This window comes from Pezoporus flaviventris, unplaced genomic scaffold (assembly GCF_033815535.1).
Source record: "Pezoporus flaviventris isolate CSIRO_AGI_PZ_B2104156 unplaced genomic scaffold, CSIRO_AGI_Pfla_v1 ptg000029l, whole genome shotgun sequence".
NCBI lineage: Eukaryota > Metazoa > Chordata > Aves > Psittaciformes > Psittacidae > Pezoporus > Pezoporus flaviventris.
Window position 1 is genome coordinate 3,986,648 of NW_026892577.1, and position 19,642 is coordinate 4,006,289.

The window sequence follows — 19,642 nt, forward strand, 5'->3', positions numbered from 1 at the left end:
AAAGAAAAGAAAAAAGGAATGAAAAAAACCTCAACTACTTCTGAAAACCTAGAGTTGGATAGCAGAGAGGAGGAATATTAATGCAGTAATAACCTATAACTTATGATCTATTTGTAATTTCCTGAGAAACTCAGGTTAAACAGTCTAGTTATCATCTCTGGAAGAGTGAGAGCAAATTGCTAACCCACAGGCTGGAAGTTCTTCATTTCTTGTAGACTGCTCAGCAAGGGACTCATGAATGGACACCTTGCTTCCTCCTTGTAACAGGGGTGAAATAAACTTCAAAAATTCATGTAGTAAAATATAAAAGAATGGAAAATGTGGAAATAAGTCTCTGGCAAATTGCAAGCAAATGATTCTCTGTGCCCCAAATCCCTATTTCTTTTTTTTTTCAAGTGACAAAACTGAGTTAATGAAAAGCCATGTATGTTTATATTGTATTAAAAAACACTAAAAAATAACTTCATACTCCCCCCTAACATGTCTGGCTTCTGGCTGCAACGGAGAATTAGCTATACTCTTTTCCACTTTGGTAGGAATGTAAACAACTTCACAACAGATGTTCTTTATAAAGATAGAGCCTGCTATTTCCATTGTGATATCTGCATTTGAGTCTTACATCCAAGATTTTGTTTATTTCCATCTGGAAAGGCTTCATTGGATCCCTTTGGGTTACAAAGCAAAGATTACTCTTTTATGGTTTTAAATCTTAGTCTTCTATTGTCTTTGGTTAAAATAACACAACAGCTGCTTTCTTTGCTGATCAGTAACTGTGCTGTTATATAGGTATCCACATTGTTCCACTGTAGTGTTTTAGAATCTTAAATATATTTCAGTTGTGTCCTTTACTGGATCTAAGAGTTTATCCTAAAACTTTTTACTCTGCTGTTCTTTAGTATTTGGATAAGCAACAACTAAGCCTCTCATTTTGAAACATTTATCAGACCTCTTATTTATCTTGGCATAACAGTAGTAACTTGTCTAATGGAGAAAGAATTTTTCAGATCTGGAGTGCATATCACAGTACAAAACACTGTCTTGGCTTTGCACTCTCATAGTAAATTTTCTTAATTATTTGGCTGGAACACTGCAGTTTGCTTTACATGCTGTTATCACTAAGTTGGCACTCACTGAAAGCTACAACAGAAACAGTGAAAAAATACTTTTTAGATTTTAATTGTTTGTCTCTTCCACTTACAAAGGTGTTGGGTTTTTTAATTTTGTATTAGCAGAAATGAAAACGAATTATCCATTACGTTGCGATGTCTTGTAAGAAGACGGTTGCCATTAAATCTCCTGAATAAAGGGCTGTTAAGGAAATATTTTGAGAACTAGGACTTTCATGCAAGAGATGTAATCTTGGATTGAAACTTATTAAACAATCTGTTGAAAATACTTCATTTAATCAATGAACTATGGTATGTTTCCTATAACCATATAATGTCAGTATGCTAGCTTATCTCTTTTGACATAAAATTCATCTTAATCATAGAAAAATCTTAATAGACACTGAAACATAGAAAGCAATAACTTTACAGTTCATAAAAGTAAAATATTTCAGGATATTTTTAAATGTTTATGTCTGTTCTTTAAGCTCTATTTCTACCTCATGCTGCGATTGTAGGGAAAAGAATGTGTGTAGATGACTGAAATGAAACTGCTTTATTGTCTTTATTCACAACAGGAGCTTTATTTAGTGCTATGTTTTATAACTGTTACACTTTAGCTGTATGTATTAAAGCCCAATGAGTTTCTCTGCATGTTGAAAATAACTGTCATGTGAAATCAAGAGTTATACTTTTAGGTATCTCTGATAATACTTTTCATAAGATTAATTTTATGGTTCCATCAATTTTCCTGCTTCAAAATATGGCATTTCCTTAGACATTTGAAGGACTTGGACATATTCCCATGGCCTGAATTAGGCAGCAGTAGAAATTATTCCACATTGCATATAAGTGCCCAATCCAAGGAAGTATTGCCTTTTTAAGGAAGGGCTACCTCAGTTTAACTAAAACATATATCCTCAATCTGAAAAGCTGCTTTTAACACAACTACTGAAACTTCAAAGTCTCATAAAACTTCTCACCAAATTTGAGCCAGATGGTATTTTTCAGTGACAAATTGTTTTGTAAGAAAGTTCCCAAGTCTCATTATTTATTCAGAATAAAAGCTGTTGCGCCTACTCCTCCAAAATAATCTGAACAGTTTTCAGAATAACTCACTTCCTCCAGAATATTGTGCAAAAGGTATGTTCTATCTTCAGGTTTTAAAAGCTGCTTTGTAAAAACCAGTCTAATAAATGGATCTCTATAAAACTGTGCTCTGTGTTTTCTGCACAGCTCCTAGTGGGCAGAGGAAAGTAAAAATGAAGACTTAACAATGATAAATAACACTATATAAACATAAATGCCTATTGATAGAGATGTTATGCTGTAATTTCATCTTTTTTAAAAGATGATATAAAAAAAAAAGAGAGAACCTATAGCTGTGCTTCTATCCCTTCTATATTCCTTCCCACTGATGCTTCTGGGAGATTAGCTATCTCTAATCCTGAAATTTTCAAAGGCTTCATGGCACACATCTGCATACATATGCCATGACTCGGCGCATGGGCAAGATAATAAAAGCATTAAATTCAAGTAGAGTAGAAAATCACAGCTGTGGTAAGCATGTATTATCAATTGTGCCACATTCATAAATTAATAATTTGCATTGTATTACAGTGACTTCTTTTCAGAAGAATTAAACATGCCTATTCACAGATTGTGTGAAAAGCATGTAAATAATTCTTGTGGGTTCCTCTTTTTACAGCCTGTCTTTTTACAAAGAAGATTACAGAAGGAAAGTGGATTAGAATAAATAGCAGAAATTCTGCTTCCTCTAAAATAATTACATTTCTCCTATTTTGAGAACGAAATCAGAATATTTAAAATATCCTTGGTAAGTCAGTTCCTTGAATACAAAATTAATATCCATAGTTGAGGCTGCAGAGTTTATAAAAGAGAATAACACACAGTATTTGTATGTGTGTGTTGTGGTTTAAACAAAGTCAGCCATAAATCACACAGTCGCTCTCTCATTTCCTCCCCTTTTTGGCCTCCCCCTGCTCCTGGAGGGATGGGAAGGAGAATCAAAAGAATGCAACTCCCACGGGTTGAGATAAGAGCAGTCCACTAACTAAGGTATAACACAAATCACTGCTGCTACCACCAATAATAATAATGATAAGAGAAATACCAAGGGAAGAGAATACAACAACTCACGACCCGCCGAATAATAACTCGCCCCCACCCCACCCGACCAAGCACCGACCGATACCTAGTCCAACCCTGCAGTGCCCCAGCCCTTCCGGGTAACTCTCAGTGCTGTGGTATGGAATACTTCTTTGGTCAGTTTGGGTCAGGTGTCCTGTCTCTGCTTCCTCCCGGCTTCCCTTCCTCCTTGGCACAGCATGAGTCTCAGAAAGTCTTTGGCCAGACTAAAACATCGGTGTTATCAGCTCTGTTCCCAGGCCAGAAGCTGCACCAGCGCTGCACCAGCTACTAAGAAGGAGAAAAATGACTGCTACTGCTGAACCCAGGACGGTGTGTTCACATAATTTTTGGCCTGCTACTTTTTCTATTTTAGAAGAAATCATATCATAACTATGCTGCTCTTGATGACATTTTAACCCTCTTCCATTGCAACAAGAAATAAGGATATCTTATTTATAATTTAGAAATAATTGTTGTTAGATCTGTTAGATCTTCCAGCACTGTAAAAAAAACAAAAAGACAGAAAGACAAAAGAGGAAAGTTCTTTAATCAAAGGACTTAATGAAAAGCCTGATGCACACACGTATTTATATCTGTACTCTTAATTTATAGGAATGATGCAGTAGGAAACGCTGAGTAGATGACATGAGAATCATAGGCATGGAGGGCTGAAAAGCATAGCAGGGGATTGTCTGGTTTAACTCTACATTTAGGACAGGAAAAGCGTACTGGTGGCTGCCTAACTCATTGGGATAGGGAACTGCATCATGGGCAGAACTTTTCAGGAAGTCCTGGCAGATTGGTGCTCTGCCAAGCTCTCCCTGTCCTATGTTTATAATCTAACACACCCAATTCCCCCACCCTTTCTGCATCAGTCATATTTTCTTAACCTCTTTTCCTTTGTTGTTTTGTGTTTTTTTTTTTCCCCCGTATTCTCCATCTTTCATGTTCTTAGATTCATTTCTGCTGGACAGCTTCTTGGCCAGACATTCCTTATCCTGCATGTGTGCATTAGATTTATTGTCATCAAAATGTACCATGCTGCTCTTGAGCTTAGTGAATATTCCACACAATCTTTCCCATTTGCCACAGTATTCTGAATTCTGATTCTTCCAAAACTCTCTCTTCCCTTTCTCCAATCTCTGTCCCCTCCTCAAAACTACACATTGAGTTGCGCACATTTTGTAAGTACTCTCTATTCCATCTTCCAGGATGTTAAAAACACTGAATAGAACTACTTATTGTGATGACATGGAGAGGTTAAACAATACCCATTTCAGGGCACTGAATAAAAACACAAATGCAAATGCTTATTTGCAACGATATTATGTGTATCAGTTCAATTCAGGGCTAGCTCAATACAACTAAAGAATAATGAAGATATTTCTTTTATTCATAAAAGGGAAAAGAGGTGGTCAAATCAAATGTAGGCATAGCAGTTTGACCTCAACAATAAGCAAGGTCTTAGAGTAGATTTTGAAGGTAAAACTTATCAAGGACCTGGAGGTAAATGGAAAGTGGGAAAAAAAACAACATGATTTTATCAAGGGTAGATCATATCAGGCTAACTTAATATCTTTCTTTGATAAGATAATTGTCCCAGAGAGGAGTAATGCAGAAGGCTTAATCTACCTTTATCAAAATAAGGCATTATAGTGTTCCCTGTGGGAAGTTATTTAAGGTGGAGAAGGTGGGATTTAATGAAAGATTTGTAATGTTGAAAAGGAACTGAGTAAAAGGTTATATTAAAGAGGGTTCTGTTAAAAATAGAAATACCAAAATGAAATGACTTTGCTAATAAAATTTCTCTAGGACTTATCTTGACACTGATTTCAGTAGTATTGTTGGACTTGGTTAAAGTAGGAAACTGCCTATGGTATTAAGAGATGGCACAAAACTGGAATATGACTAGCATATCAGAAAAGAAATAAATGACCCTATGGACTGACAAAATGGAAACCTAATAGTATGGAAAGTGGAGGTGGGTGCTTTGGGATTAATATCACGTTCTTTTAGTATAAGCTGTGTCTTGATACTTGCTGGCGATAGTAAGGGGAAGAGGTTTAGTGCATTAGTCGGCTGTACAGTGACCACGAGCCATCATAATGTCATGGCTATGAAGCGGTTTCAGGGAATATTAGCTGAAGGATTTTCAGTGAAGATGATAAAGTGTTAACATTGCTTTAGAAGGCATTGGTAAGACAACTCTCAGAATGTTGTTTACAGTTCTCATGACCCACATTGATTCACAGCAGGTGCAGAGTGGGATGGTTAGGGGAAAGGAGTACCTATTTTCTCAGCTGAGATGAAAATAGCTTCTCTGGCAAAACAAAGCTTGAAAGGGCATATGGTTATATCTTTATAAGTATGTGTGGGGGTAGGTGTGAGAGAAGACGACTTGTATGCTAAAGGATAACACTATTTCAAGTTCGGATACTTACAAACAACTATGAATAAATAAGAAATTTAAAAGAAGGTTCTTGGCAATTTTTGCAAAGCTCTGGAACTGCTTTCCAGACAAGGTTATGGAGGTGGGGACCTGAACTACTTCCAGATGGAAATTTATAAATTAATGAAAGGATATGTGTGACATGGTGAAGCGATCTTGGGTCAGAATATAAAGTCTGTGATTTAAAGCGTTGGATACTCACTGACATTGCCAGACAAATTTAATGGGAAACTTGTTTGTGTACTTTTCTTACACAATCCCTAAACAGAAATGTTTTTAACTGGTCCACATGCCAGTTCTTCCAGTCTTCTGCATATACTTTTATGTTCCTTCTTGGTGCATATTATAGGAGAAGGGGGCTGCCCTTTCCTAAATGATAAGATTGGCAGCAGGTAAAACCGGGGCAGTTTGTTAGGATGTCAGGTGTTAATTGGATTGAACTTGTTTACATAGTCAAGGTTAAATTGATCACCTGATTGGAATCAGGAAGTAATTTTTCTCCAAGTTATATTGGCTGGAGCTATAGAGGATGTTTTTCTCTCTGCTTAACCTAACTGCTTGGAATGGGATGTAAGTTTTACCCTGTGAAATAGCTGCTTTTGCAGGCTGCTAAGATGTGGCTGGTCAAGAACTCTCATGACTTTAGTATCTTCTACTGTTCTCTGACACATTGATGTTTTTCAGCCTTTTACTCTCCTGAGGTACAAGGGGGTATGACTGTAACATAAGACATGATTACAGTATGCTACAAGACCTTTGTTGCTTTTTCAGATCATTCAAGAGTTTCCTCTGAACAAGAAAATTTTACTTTTTTGAGGTAGCATGGAGCTGAATAAGAGGCAGTCAAGGATACTTCATATATATTGGTAAGTTTTGAAAAAGGAAAGGTTGACCAGTTTTGTGGACCAGATATTCCTGAGACTTTATAGCAGAAAACATCCTTTAATGATGACTCTAGATCAAAGAATTTTAAACGCTATTTAGAGGACACCATAATGTCTTAACTGGGATTCTAAGGGCTTTTTAGCTTGGGTATTACACTAACACATAGATGCCTTATTACTAGATAACTGAGGCTTTTCAGACTTTATAAAATCCATTTTATAGCAACTACAGACACATTGTTTTCCTTCCTCATTTGGTTTCTTGACCGCTACTACTTGAAAAGAAATACTTGAAAAGTTATAGTGCTTTATCTCATTAAATGTGTAAGTAGTCTATGGCAATTAGGCTCCTAACTCACCTGTCATAGTTAAGTGGATACAATTAGTTAGATGTATGCGTGCTGTATTGATAATGCTTAGATCTAAAGACTGTTTTTTACACAAATACAGATACTCAGACTAGAGGCCACAAAGGACGTAGTGGTGTTAAAAATCTACTAGGTAATTCGGTGTGAATTATTGATATACCTACGCTTGTAGTGGCTCTGCTGACATCTTTCTTGCTGCTAATGAAAAACAAGATACTCGGTTTATCTCTGTGCTGTTTCTTGAGTTCTGAATAAGTGTACTCTGGAATTGTGCAGCTTATTTCTTATAACATGTATAATGGTATCGATGTACCAGTTCAAAGATGCAATTTACTTCTTGCAATCTAGGAGCCTGGAGTCTGAAAGTTTTTCTTAGAGCACAGATTAAAAAACAGCAGTATAATCTACTCCTACTCAGTCTGTCCCTCTCCCTACCTTTCCTGTCAGAAAAATAAAATAGCAGGTTCATAACTCATGTTAAATCTAGACTGTGTCTATTTTCTTGAGTTCTGTCTTGACATACTCAAATAAATTATCTTTCAGTGAAGAGATGGACTGAAACATTTATAGAAAATGAGTGTCTCTAAATGCGCCAGTCCTACAAAATCCTCATGAGTCCTTTGCTTTGAATTAAGCAAATTCTTTGTTATCTGCTGGCGATGCAAACAGCAAAAATCACCAGGTTTCTTTTCTTTGCCCTTCATAACATATCATATCATAAAAATCATCCTGAAGGATCCCTTCCTTCACCTTTGACTTTACCAGGTTGGACAGGGCTTTGAGCAACCTGGTCTAGTGGAAGGTGTTCCTGTCCATGGCAGGGGGGGTTGGAACTACATGAGTTTTAAGTTCCCTCCCAACCCAAACCATTCTGTGATTCTATGGTTGTCTCTGTGGAGTCCAGTCTAACAAGCCATGGAACCCTTTAAGCAACAGTTGACAGTTACACAGCATATGTAACTTTCTAAATCCAAATCCTCATTGGAGAGCTGTTACTCCCACACTTCTCAGTCCCTTTTGGCTACCATCTGGAACAGCAATAAACCAAAGCTAACTCTTTTCATTATCGTCTTAAATCCAGCTGAAAATAGCTCCCCCACCCCTGCCTAATAAATTGTGTGATTAAATTTCAGCTGAAAAGTTTCTGTTGAGTCATTGTTGTGGTTTAACCCTAGTTGGCAGCTAAACACCTCATGGCTGCTTGATCAATCTTTCCCACCCGCAGTGGGGAGAGAGTCAGAAGGGCAAAAGTAAGAAAACCTGTGGGTTGAGGTAAGAACAGTTTAATAATGAAAATAAAAATAATAAGAAATTGTAATAAAAAGAGGAAAAAAATGAAAGAGCAATAAAACCCAGGAAAAAAGAAGAGATGCAAATGAAAAACAATTGCTCATCTACCACCAACCAAATAATGCCATCCTGTTCCCAAGAAGCAGGCCCAGCAGTCAGCTTTCCCCCCAGTTTACATACTGAGCACGACACCATATGGTGTGGGGTATCATAGAACAGTTAGGGTTAGAAAGGACTTTAAGATCATCTAGTTCCAACCCCCCTGCCATGGGCAGGGACACCTCACACTAAACCATGACACCCAAGGCTTCATCTGACCTGGCCTTGGCTCCTTCCTTGCTCGTTTGGGGTCAGTGTCTCAGCTGTGTCCCCTCCCAACTTCTTGTATACCCCCAGCCTCCTCACTGGTAGGGCAGCATGAGAAGCTTCTGATCCAGGATCAGGGATGTGCAGTTCAAAGCAGAACAACCCATCACTATTAAAACCAAAATGTATTTTAGTAGCTCAGGCAGATGTTGTGGCCATCTTATGTGTTCAACCTAGTGATACTTGTAGGCTTTGCCTAAACACAGGTCTGTTATATGCACTTTCTTAGACTAACCTCTGGAGTATATACAGACAGATTTTGAGGATATTAGGCATTTCTCCAGGTTTCCCATGTATCTGGTGGTCTTGTCAGTGCCCCATATAAGCTTCTAGGTATCTGGAAGCTACGGTAAATGGTCCCTGCACAGGAATATATTGCATGGTTAGCCCAACATCAGATACATTTCTAAGAGCTGCGTTTGCAGAGCATGTGCATAGATACTCATCTTGTGAATCTTACGCAGAAATGCAGTGACCCTGCCTTGTTAAAGTGGTCTGCAATATAACACCCAGTTCTTTCTTGTCTTGAAAATTGTAGACTTCCTTGGGAAACCTGACTTTTCTCCAATCATTGCAGAAATAAAAACATTCTAGAGTGGTTTTAAGGTACAGTAAACTTAGTTCAGCAGCCAAGTGCTTTATTTCAGTAGCTTTTTTTCAAAGGGGAAGCTGTCTTCCAAGTTTTCCATAAAGTACCATTTGAATGTTAAAAAAAAATCTTATGCAGATAGTCCTGACAGTCCATTCACACAGTTATTCAAACCATGAACACAACTCCATTTGATCTTTATCACAAAGCTCGAAGTAGAACCATGTTGGCCCCTAGCCACTGTAAGATTTCTGTTTGGGTATACACCAAATCTACCGCTCAAGTCTGGGCTAGCATTGCAAATCATGTGCAGGAAGGTAGCCAGGAAGCCTGCATCAGTTTGCCCCCTCTGGCTGACCAGTACCTGTCAGCCTGGTCATGAAGTAGACTGATAGATGGATACGTTTAGGCCTCCCTGCCATGTATTCACGTTCATAAGCATTTTCCTGTCTCAGAATGTCACAAGATTACGGATACCAACATCTTGGCAGGATCCAGAACTGTAACTAAGTCCATGTCTTTTTACTGATGCCTTATCCATTCTGATTCACCTACAGTTTAGGATTCATTTCCTCTGGACTCCCGCAAGTTAAAATCATCACCTAAAGATGCTCAAGGGAGTTAAACAGACTGAGGGAACCCTCTGTGAGCTTGACATCTCTTTTAAATATTTTTAGTCAATATTCATCAACTGGGATGTTCCACATAAAGTGGAAAACTTAAAGAAAGAGCATTTGTGGTTATTCATGGCAATCTTGCAGGAAGAATGCTTGTGGTTAATGCCTCAGGGTGGGGGAATTACATTATCTTCCTGCAGGGATTTTTGGCTGTTTTTTCCTATGGGTTCTATGGGATAAAATTTGATTTAAAAAAAAAAAAAATTATTTTCACTTTTTAAAACTTCTAAAACTCATTTTTAAATTAATATTGACTGAGCAGCCAACACATTTTCAGTTTTCCTTCAGTACATTGTCTCTATGCTGAAGTGATCTATTTCAGATGTCTGAAACCAGGCTGAAACCAGGACACTGAAAAAGTATTGCTTAATGCCTGTAAGCACTGTCACAAATCAATAACTTTGAAATTTGTTCTATTTGTACTTTAAGTTGGGCGTATCACTTTAATTCACTCTGTTTACACCAGAATAAAAGTGGATATGCACAGCTGTCACAACGCACATGTATATGTTGAATAATAGTCCTTTAAATTGTAGAAAGAATATAACTTTGATGTTTGCAATATTAACTGTATTTTTATGGAAGCTCTGCAAAAAAAAAGTGCAAATTCAAAATGTCACAGGAAAGTGCTTTGTTTTGGTGGTTAAAAATAACCTGTGGACAGTGACCTCAGTCACACTAAAATAATGTTTTCATATAGAAAGTATTTTAAGAACTTATTAAACATATAATTAAGGAAGAAAAACCATATTTTCAAGGTATTTTATGTGGGCAAACAATTAGCAAAGCAGTGCTGTTAATAACACCAGCTTTTAACAGCAAGAAGAGCAATGCAAAAGAATTCCAAATTGTGTTATGAGAAGAAAGGATGTTGAATTTGTGAGTTGTATTTTCCAGCAAACACAGGCAGCCCTGCTGAAGTTCAGTTTTCATGTTGCGTAGGTGTCTGCATCTTGAAGATGAAATTTATTCACTCTTGTTATTTGATACATAAACTTTAGGACTTTGATCATTTATCTGTGGTGTCAATTTAGTGATAATGGGATTGTTCTAAGCATTTTGAACAAGTAAAATTTGAAGAAGCTTAAGCATCCAAATGTGAGAATTAAAATAGAACAGTGTTCTATCTGTGAATTAAAAGACTTAACCAATTAAGCTGAATATTTAGATATTTTAATGCATTTTTAACCAAGGCTGTGGTAATGCAGTGAAACAGATACCCTGAGATGATCAGCTTTCTGCTTCTCCTTGTGTTCTCCAGGACTCCAAAAACTACCGTGGCCCAGCCAACTATTCCAAAAGCAAGTAAGTTTATGTGCCATCATCTACCAGTTGTTTGATATTTAGAATGGAGATTCACTCTCTCAAAATGTCTTCACCAAAACTTGTTTGATCTTAATGTTACAGTAATTTCTGCACTTCTAGCCAAGACTGTAGCCTCCTTTATAATTCTCTGAACAGTGTCAAAGTACTGCCTGCTTCAGAGCATTTACTACATATACAGTCAAGACCAAAACAGAGGACAATTATGATTACCCAGTTGACAGAAAAATCTGAACCTTAAAGATCTAAGTACAAGGATATATTCAAGAGAAACGCACAAGCTTCTCTTCCTGAGGATGTTATGGTTTAGGACAGGGCAGACTAAATACATGCATGAATTTCTACATGATAAATGAAACAATGATCAGAATTATTCTGTGCATTAAGTCAGTCAATCACACAGGCTACAAACAGTCAAATTTATAGGAATGTGGTTAGCTCTGCTTCCCCTTTTCTTGCTCATAGGAGCTGCAGTTATTAGTAACCTGGAAAAGCACGGTGTTACATGCGGTGGTTGTGAGCTTGGTCCCATGCATCCCTGGAGGTTATCCTCTGTCAGGTAACCCTGAAAGTTCAGCTGTGCTACCCCTAAATTGGAACTCCTTTGTGTCTGTTTATTTTTCTTGCTTCCTTTTTTTTTCATGTATAAAAAAGAACTCAGATGTGCTGTGCTGGTGTTTTGCAGTATCCTGGCCGTGAACCTGTCAGGATGTTCTGACTAGCTCCAGTCATATGGATTAAAAAGTAAGCAAGTTCAGAAATCACAGAATTGATCACAAGTGCTTTGGATTTTTGTAATTCTGCGAACATCATGTTTACATTTCATTGTGGCAAGATGCCATTACTGTACATGTTTAAACTATTTAAAATAATGCATTATTTTGTTATAAATAGTGATCTACTGCTTAATTAACCAAGTCAAAAACTTCAAAGGGTCACGCTGTGGGCATGTAAGTAATCTGTGATGGTTTTAAATTTCATCTAAAATCTTTACATTTTATCTTAATATTTTGTCTGGAAACATGTATTTTTCTTCTTTCATAAATTAATAAATCCTAAATTCCTATGAAAACGAGTTCACCAGAAACTTCTTTTCCTTACTTGGGGCTGCTGACTCTTAGCCTTTTTGCCATTTATAAAATAAATTACAAGGTTCAGTTTCTCATATCTTCAGCCATTGTTGCATTCAGAAATATGGCTTTTAGAAATGTTTTTTTCAGGTATGGTTTGTAAGAAACAAACACATAGATATTGGACAGTCTTGTATGCTAGATTCTCTTCCAGTTTATAGTACAAGGTTGGTTGTTAAACTTTTTTAGGGTCAGGACATTTGTCTTCTCAAGTATTTTACAGGCATACTACAGGTGAATCTCCGCAGTCTGGAGCACATTATTCCCTTTAGTAGACCAATAGTTATTCACCAGTGTCCAGGAAAACCTGAGCTAGCAGGATTTAAATGAAATAAAATTGAAGCAAAGTGTAAATTAAAATAGGTCCTCATTTAACCTGCATTTCCCCCCCCCCCTTTTTAAAAAAAAAATACACTTTGAATTGCTGATCTCAAATGTTAGAAAGGTATTGCAGGACAACAGAAAAGATGTCTGTGTTGTTCTCCTTGGCTTGGCTCCTGCATGCAGACCATCTAGAGGAAGGAGGACTGAGAAGCTTCTGCAGAGGATAGCAGGGCAGGCATGACAAAATCAACAAGGACTGGAGAGATGAGCGTCGAAGGTTTCTAAGAAGCACTGAGTGTCCTCTCTCTGAGTGCCCGAATAGACCCAAAGGCAAGCCGTAGAGGTGAGACAAAAAAGAAAAAGACTTTAGTAACACCAGGATAATCTGAGTAAACGTGGTTCAAATCAGGAAACCACTTGGAGAAAAAGGTTTGTTCCATCCCTGCAGTAGTATGGGAAAGGTTTGTTTTCAAACCTTGTGCTTAGTCAAGCCCACCTGGCTAAAATGAGTTTTCCCTACTAAAAAAGAATCATAGAATTGAATTAGAATTGGAATAGACCTTAAAGCTCAATCACTTCCAAACCCCTGCAACGGGCAGGGACACCTTTTGCTAAAGCAGGTTGCTCCAAGCCCCATCAAACTTGGCCTTGAACACTGCCAGGGATGGGGCAGCCACAGCCTCTCTGGGTAACCTGTGCCAGCCTCGCAGGGAAGAATTTCTTCCTAATGTCTAATCTAAATCTACCCTCTGTCAGTTTAAAGCCATTCCCCCTTGTCCTATCACTACCTGTCTTGTAAAAGGCTCCTCTCCAGCTTTCTTTTAAAGCATGCATTATTGTTTTTCAACAGAACTATGTCTGCTAGTAAAACTGCAGGATAGATGCAGGCATTCCATCATAAAAGCTTTTTTTATTGGTGTTACCAGCAGGCAACTGCATCCATCTAAAGAAAGTGCTGTAGATTTAACTGTGCGTCACATTATTAAACCAGGAAAAATTCTTTAACAGGCTGTAGTTGATGTAATGAACACTTGTGGAAAAGCATGGAGGGAAAAAACTGCAAGTAACATCAGTTGTGACTCTAGCTTTCAGACTTGCCTTTCAGAGTGCCCTGTCGTGATTACTTCAGTATGTGCAGGGCTCAGCGGGTATTCTCCTGCCATTAGAATCTTACAGAAGTAACAGCAGAGAAGCCAAATAATGGGATTATGTGGTATTTTAGTAGAACAAACACGTCTTGATTGTCTACACTGTTTCCAGCTGATAATCAATTGGATTACAGGAGAATTAGCTCGTCATGAGGTTCTTCCTAAACTATATGTATAAAACAAAGTACGTGTTAATTAAGAAGCTACTGTTGCTGACTAAAGATATCTTTAGCCTTTTTCATCCCATATTACCGAGTACTTTTTATGATTAAACAAAACCACACAATCCTCCCCGAAATCCCAACAAGCCACACCCCCCACACACACTCTCCCCCCCCAAAAAACCACAGACCAAACAACCCCCCAAATATCACTGTACCTTTAGTAGAGAGGGTGCTACATGTAGTTGATAGTGGCTATCTAGAACAGTCAGTTTTGCTTTCTTTGTAGGACAAATTCTCAAGGCATTTGCAACACTACTTTCTTCCACTTCCATTTTTTCTTGATCTCCTTTCACCTCCAATATAAATATCTTGAGAGTTTTTGTACCCTAAATTTCTCACCTCAGAGGAAGACCGATCAAACAGAGATTGTAGAAATTAACACTGACAGAGTCGCTAACATTTTGAGAAACTTCCAATAAAATTACAGTTTTGGTGATACCATCAGGAGAAAAATTGACTTTACTCGTCAGGGCTAGTCTAGCAAATGTACAGTTTTGAACATCCAAGATGATAATTTCGCCTTTGGTCACTAAATTCTGAAATGCCTTTAACCTCTACTCATCTCTTTCGACTTCCCTAAACAAAGCAGGAGTCAGGGCAGATTTGAACCTACAGTTTAGAATAAGATATGTACCGTAAGTGAAAGCAAAATGTTCTTCTATGATTTAATAGTCTTTGCTCTGTAAGTGTGCGTATATCCAGTGTAGCATGAACAGGGAAAGCTGAATACCCATCACTAGCTAGAGCTGTGCACGTTTGAAAAGAGAATCTCACCACTTCTTATACATCATTTTATACACAGACATATTACCACTTGCAATTAAACATGGCGGGAGGAAATGAACCTACATATAAGTGAAACAGTCTGGAAATATAAAATGCCAACATTCTCAGTTTTTGCACTGGTTTTCTCAGATGCTCTTCAAGAATCTGATTTCAATGTTCTGAAACGCTACTGCTTTCCACAATTAAGTTTTTAAATCTGCCTGAATGTTGTATTCTTACAGCAATAGACAATTAGAATAAGTAATTTTCTAGAGCTTTAGTACTTCTGCAAAGACTATGAGGTTCATATGTATGTGTAAAATGTATTTTACACGGTATAAGGTAGGTTTTCCTGTCAGGATTGCATGGTTTCCACAGGAGCAAGTTGCTGGTAAATTTGAAAAGACAAAAGGAATGTTTCAAGTTAACAGACCAAATTGTTACCTTGGCTGAATCACACTAGCCGTTGTAGCCCATGGAATGGTAAAGGTTGATGCTGCTGGTGTTCAGAAGCTGAAGTTTCAAATGATGCTGTTCTAGCATCTGGATCGTATTGCTTTAAATTTTCTAGGCACGTGAATTATTACTACTTAATATATTATATTTAATATTTTTCGATCTTTTATACTTTTACCTAACTGTGTCATATCAAGTTTCTTTACTAACTATCCTTTGTGGAATTCGGCATGTTTTGCTGTAGGGGCACGTCTCACCTTTCCCACGTTAGCATGAATTGCCTCTACGAACAGCTAGGGGGCTGTATTATTCCATTTTTAAAGCAGCAAGACATAAACCGAGGGATACAACTAGTGTCGGCCTGTCTTTAACAACTTTTTCCTTACCAGTTTGGGCAAACATCAATACCTATGCCTGTATATCAGTATTTAAAGTTTGATGGAGTCGTTTGTATAAGATAAAGAACTTCACAAGGGGCTGCAGTTTTGTCCACATTTTCAAATCCTTAAGGGTAACTAATATGTTGTGTTTCTTTACAAGCTCACTGCATTGCGCTGATTTAGTATTTATGTATTCCACTGAAATCATAATAAGGTCACATATCACATATGAAGTCATGGACGAATTTTGCAGCTTGCTTTTGTTTTCTTTCTTTCTTCCAGGCGGTCTGATACTACATAAAATCAACCTCTGGCGAGGACAGGGAAAGCAAGAGTTTAGGAAAAACTTCCTGGCCAAGAACTGCTGTGGGAATCCACTCCCAGATCTGATTAAATCAGGAGGTTGAGGACGACTTTCTTTTCTTATACTTTTGCGTCAATTAAGTCGCTCTGTGATCTGGATTACACCTCCACATGTTTGTTATTTGATTACTGTGTGAATGCTCATTGCTTACTTTGCTTTTGTTTTATGTTTTTCTGATAATTTCCTGAAAGCCTTAAACCGAAATAAATGACAGGTTTAGTAAAAACTCCATCTTGCTTTTGTGCTGCAAAAGCCCATTCAAGACTTCATAAGCCCCTCAAAATTGATTTTTGGAGCACTGTTATTTAATCTGTCCTTTACACAACTTTAATTCCTTGAGCAAATCCTTCTTGCCTTATTCCCACCACCAGGCACTTTGACTTCATGGTAAGCTGATAAATGTAAGACAAAAAATGCAGTTCAGATTGTTCTCCCCCAGTCCCTAGTAATTCTCTGACTTGTCTATTCTCCCTTTCTCATTATTGAACAAAGCCTCCTGTGTAAACACTACTTTCTGTGCTCCCACGGCACACAGACGTTTTCCCATCAGTTGCTTGCTCTCCCCCACCTGCCATATCTGACTCATTAGTTTAGCTTCAGCTTTGCTTCACTTATTCATTCCCCAAAGAACTGTACTTGAAGTTCACTGCCCCGTTCTTATTCTCAGCATCTTTTCTCTTCACCTACCTCCCAGGCCCGCAGATAATAATACTGTTTAATGTTCCCTTGTCTCAGTGACTCCAACTCCAATACTTTCTTGCCAGGGTTCAATCTCTAAAAGAAGGTCTATGGCAGGGGTGAAGGGAATCTTTGGGCTAACTGTGGCCCAGCCAGTTTATTAATTCAACCTTCCTGTCAGCTCACCACTACATTGTTACCTGAGATGCTGCCGCCGGCCACATCAACCTCAGTGCTCCAACACCACAGCTTTTGCATATGGGACTGGCTGCAGAACAATGACTGCATTTGAGTCAGTTCTTTTTGCTTGTGAGAGATTGCTGTAGGAGAAAATCCAGTAAAACTGAAAACCCAGTATTCTGACATCGCACCCCTCATAAAGCTGGCCTCGAGTACCATATGGTTCTGACTACAGGTGTGGTTTGAAGCTGCTGCTGTATTCAGAGCATCTGGGTTCAGCCTGCGAGGCGACAGGAAGCTTAAAACTACATATACCTAGGGGTTCACTTATCCCAGCCTGCTTGGACATAACAGTGTTTGAAGCACTGTTTTTTCTTATAAGTTTTAGTGTCAACTAAGCCCTCTATCCTCATTAAATTGTATTTTCTTTATTAAAAGTTTTCAGTGAAAGAATACCAGCTAATCCAACTAACTAGAAAGAACAAAGTAAGTAAAATCATGTAAAGACTGAAGTATTAGCTGTTAATGCTGGCAGTAAGTAACTTGAAGTAGTTAGCACTTTCTTCCACATTATTTATATTGTAAGGGCCTTTAAACAATAATTCAGTGGTGATTATGTTGTCATCTGTCTTCTAACAAAATGCTTGTTCCTACCAGCTGTACTTCTTTATCAAACTTCTTCATAAAACTCAACAGAATAGAAAATAAGCTTAAGTATCTTGAAAATGTTCACATTAAGGACTTCTGTGTGTCTTTTTTATTCTTCATTTGACTGAAGAGCCTTATGGTTTGAGCCATTATCAGAAACAATTTGTAGGGTGGACCTTGGTTTGACTGGAATCAACCACTGACTTAATTTTACCCACAGGGGAAGTAAAAGGCAGCTGGAAAAGAATGCGAAAAGAGCAGGAGGATTGCTCCAGCCATAGGGTGTCTTATGGGGTTTGTCTGATATTTTAAATCCTTTAAGACAATGACTATGATTTGTAGTTAAGATTTATGGCAGAGTATGAACAGGCAATACTGATACAACATGGCACTTCAGGGAAGCTATGTATCTTGTGTGTTGATGTGGCATCAGTCCAGCACGTAAGTGATCCGCTATGAAGAGAGTAAAGTACTTGTGTTGTCACAGCACTAGTGGGACATGGAAACTAGTTTAGTCATAGAGGGAAATGATGGCATCCAGAAATCAACTTGAAAATACTGAAAATAAGTCGACAAAGCTTACAAATAATTCACTCTCTGGAAGAAATAAAGAAGAATGGGCAATTTCTGCTGTGGAATGAATGTCCTTGTGATTTGCAAGAAGCTTTCTCAGACCTACAGTCCTGGCACAGTGTGCAGTGGCAGGAAGTTCCAAACAACTGTATGTAGTATGGGCTTTCTCCTTGAATATTTTTTTTATGTTTCCAACACAGGGCTGCACTTTAAACTTCTCTGGATTAAGACATTTTAACCTTTTTTCACTTTGGGTGATAATTTTTCCAGAGGGGAGTCAAAATATTGACAGGAAGAGTGTTTAGTGGCAATAGTCAGAGTTTTGGATGCATGCTTTCCAGCTGCCCTGTTATCTCTGAGCTGTCAGTAGCATTTTTGACTTTGAACACTTGAAACATGATTTCAACTTCACTGTAATAGTAAATGCCCCACAAAAGTTCTGTTTTATAATAGTGAATATAGTTATTAATGCAGAGATTTGCAATGCATTGCTTTTATATGCCAAATAACCCTGTGTGTGTATATATATGCATTCAGGACATCAATGCATGAATGGTTTTGTAAATAGTGGCCTGGGTTTCAGTCTTCTTTTCACTTGCCTTGCTCTGCTGTGAATGTTGTAGCTATTCCTGACTTGTAAATAGCAGGAGAGTAATACTACCTGTGCATCAGACAGATATACAAAGCTTATCACGTGCCATAATGGTGTCAAAATTATCAGTGAAGAAGTAATCACCTGCCTCTATCACCTAGTTCAATTTGTACTGAAGTGTTTGGGAGGCCAACCTGCTTCATTAAATGCCAGCTAGTTCAAAAGCTGAAGGTGTCTTGAACCATCAATGCCATCACCAATTTAGCACCTCCTCCTCTAGAAATCTGGTCCTTGTCGTTGTTTCTCCAATTGTATCCTTGTACATGTAGCAGATAATAGATATTGCGACCGTATAAGAGCATATCCCCCTTCACATTAAACCACCAAGGCAGGCTTGTGACTTAATCAGTTGCAATTTGACATCGCTACTATGACTTCATGGAGAGAACGGATGCTTTAGACAGTTCAGGGTTTTATTTATTTTTGATAGGATTGCAGATCTGTCTGTTCAGAAAAAGTGGCAGGAGAGGAAAACAAACAAACAAACAAATATAAAGCTTCCACTCGGGTTCTGTGGCTGTCATATCCGCTGTCTCTCCTGGCATATGCTAAGCTTTTAAGTAAGTGTTTCTGAAGTACCTTACAACAGTTTAGCTCCATCTGCCAGCCAGTTCTCGCTATAAAAGTGGCCAGCCTAATCATCTTCCATCTCATGAGGCGAGGGAAACTCCTTTAGGCAGAATTTATTGTGAGTGGAAGCAAATTCCTTAAGTCAATGGAACAAACAGCCCATAGACAGAATTGCCAAGTAATGTATATACTGATTTTTTTTTTCTTTTTATTATTATTGGGCAGCAGCTAAAACATAAAACGACCTGAACCAAATTTTCCGCGTATGAAAACAAGGAAATCTGGAAACCGACGCTATTTTAGGCTAATTGCGTTTTGTTGGGTTTCAGAGGAGCGCTACATAGTAG

General features: G+C 38.0%; 1 long non-coding RNA gene across 1 annotated transcript in view; it reads left to right on the forward strand.

Annotated features, from left to right (window-relative positions):
- The window catches only part of LOC133272056 (uncharacterized), a 20,514-nt gene extending 4,291 nt beyond the window's left edge, over positions 1-16,223 (forward strand). Inside the window, exons 2-3 of the long non-coding RNA XR_009744331.1 lie at positions 6,478-6,572; positions 15,913-16,223. This is a non-coding gene — a long non-coding RNA (uncharacterized LOC133272056). The remainder of the gene's footprint in view (positions 1-6,477; positions 6,573-15,912) is intronic.
- Positions 16,224-19,642: the final 3,419 nt, after the last annotated feature.